Source organism: Apium graveolens, chromosome 11 (assembly GCF_009905375.1).
Source record: "Apium graveolens cultivar Ventura chromosome 11, ASM990537v1, whole genome shotgun sequence".
In the NCBI taxonomy this organism is placed as follows: Eukaryota; Viridiplantae; Streptophyta; class Magnoliopsida; order Apiales; family Apiaceae; genus Apium; species Apium graveolens.
Window position 1 is genome coordinate 63,069,719 of NC_133657.1, and position 2,943 is coordinate 63,072,661.

Consider the following 2,943-nt stretch of genomic DNA (forward strand, 5'->3'; position numbering starts at 1 on the left):
ATGAATATATGCATGTGAAATGCAAAAAGTATAAATATATGCATGTGAAATGCAGTAATTATGAACATATACTATAAAAGTGCAGAAAAGTAGCATGAAATATGAATACATGCATAAAAAGTGCTAAAAATATGAATATATGAAGAAAGTACCTGGAATAAGTTTAACGATTTGAAGATCTTCAACCAGAAACTGAAGATATTAATCAAAAAAATGGAAATATGACCACCGGAAGTCGCCTGACAGCAGAACCCAAAGAAACTGAGGGCAGAGAGATCGCCGGAAATCGCCTTGAAAAGCTATAGCAAAATGAAAATCTAGAGAAATTTGGAAAATGAGAAAGTGAAGTGAAGAAATGAACCTTAGTCACTTCTTTATATAGGCGATAAATGGAAGAAGAAAAGTTTTTGGGCTTAGAATTGTGGCCCATAATAAAAAGCCCATCTTCTAGAATGTTCTTTAAAATCCAGAAAAATCTCCAAATTTCTTAAAAGAAATCTAAAAATTATCTACCGGGCTCAACCTAAAGCCCAAATCTCATCAGAATTTGGAAATGGGCCAAGCCCAAAATCCAGTTAAACTTTAGAAATGCGCCAAGCCCAAATGCACTTAGAAATGGGCGAAGTCCTTATCCAATTAGAATTTGGAAATGGGCCAAGCCCGACATCCAATTAAACTTTAGAAATGGGCGAAGTCCTTATCCAATTAGAATTTGAAAATGGGCTAAGCCCAAAATCTAGTTAAACTTTAGAAATGGGCCAAGCCCAAATACAGTCAATTTTTAGAAAGGAATGCAAAAATGACCAGATTTTTTACCAGGAAACCTAGTCGAAATTCAAGTCGTGAATCCTAGTCGAGATTAGTCGACTAGAGACGCAAAAATGATCATAATTTTGACCAGGAAACCTATTCGAAATTCAGGTCGTGAATCCTTGCCGAGATCCATCGATTAGGGATGCAAAAATGATCATATTTTCGACCAGAAAACCCAGTCAAAATTCAGGTTGTGAATCCTAGCCGAGATCAATCGACTAGGGACGCAAAAATGATCATAATTTTGACCAGGATCCTCATCGATATTTAGCTCATGCATCCTGATCGAAATTATTCTAATAGGATGTTAAAGTAGACCATATTTTCGACCAGGATCCTCTTCAAAATTCAGGTCGTGAATCCTGATCAAAATTATTCGACTAGGATTTCAAAGTAGACCATAATTTTGACCAGGAACCTAGTCGAATTTTAGGTCGTGAATCCTGACCGAAATTATTCAACTAGGATATCAAAGTAGACTATGGTTTCGACCAGCATCCTATTCGACCAGGATCCTAGTTGAAATACAGAGCGTGGATCCTGGTCGAAAACTTTCAACTAGGATATAAAAAATGGCTGAATTTTCAACCAGGATCCTAGTCAAAATCCAGGTCATGAATCCCGGTCGAAAAATAGCAAAAAAATTGAAAAAAAGTTAGACAATATAGGAAAATGGCAAAACTATTCCAGGAAAATGCTTTCTAGTTATTTGTAATGGTAACCCGAACAATGAGAATAATTATATAGGGGAGCTGAATATATCGCGTAGCTCGAATCTGTTCCGCTAAAAGGACAAAGAACCCTTTCTCAAGGATTATGCAATTTTTGAAGAAAGCATGATTTAAGCCTAAGAAAGGAAAATTCATTGTAGATGTGTAGGTCGCTCCACACTTTACGCTAAAAATAATACCCTGAAAGGGCATATAATAATTTAACTTCTATGAAATCTTATATATTTTCCTAAAAGTTGGGGGGCAAATGATAGGGTATAAAAAACCCTAATTATGTAATAAGTAAGCGCATTAATTAGACCTGATTTGGTCCAAATATGAAGCCCGGTTATTAACACCAAGTACTTAATATAGCATTAATTGGGCTTTAAGGGCCCCAAACCCAATGATTTATTATTAAATTCGTAGGTCATAAATCAGCCCAAAATCTGACTGAGAAAATCAGTTCAAATCAGAATCAAACTCTCAAAAGATTAGTCCTCAAGCCGCACAGCCATAAGGAAGCAAATCCCTATATTTTAGGACTCCAAAGTCCATTCTGAATCTGATACTTGCCCACCAAGTCTCCTGACCCTAATCTAATTCAAGGCATTCCACGCCTATATAAGGGGTCTCACCCCATTGATCAGAACTATGTTTTGACTTGATCATTGGCATACAGCAAGGTACGTAGGCATCTTGCGAAGCCAGATTGAGTCACGAAATACGAGAGCAGTCAAATAGGGTCTTGAGCTCATGAGCCCTATCATTAAATACACCTTAATTTTTTACCCATAACAACTTTCCAAAGTTCCAATTTCTTTAAACAAAAAAAAAAGAGTATTTGAAATTACATACCAAAATCGAACCAAAAGACCTAAAACAATGTACGGTACATATTATAAATTATTAAAATATATTATATTTAAAAAATTGGATTTCAATATCTTGGACTGTCCAAACTAAGAATAAGTAAAGAATGCCTTGTAATCTTATTCTAAATAAAGATTTGACACAAATAAGTGCTCTAATAAATAGTGTTCATGCCTTAAATTAAAACCACCAAGACATTCGCCCCTTATTTTTAAAGCTCCACTTTACATGTTTTATATCATTTTTATTATTAAAAAATCCACACTTCTTACACATCACCTCATTCTCTTATTTTTCATTCCATTCAATTATTATTTAAATATATTATTATCTTAATAATAAAAAATTAATATAAGGTATATTGTTGGAGTTTATATAGGAAAATATTAACTTAAGTTATTAGGAAATTAGATTTTATTATATTTATAAAACAATTATCAAGACATTGTTGGCATTGCTTCCTCAATAGAGTTAGTATAGCATATTACGGCCATGCCACTCTATTTAAATTTGCATTTAACTAGAATCACATTTATTTTGTCGACTT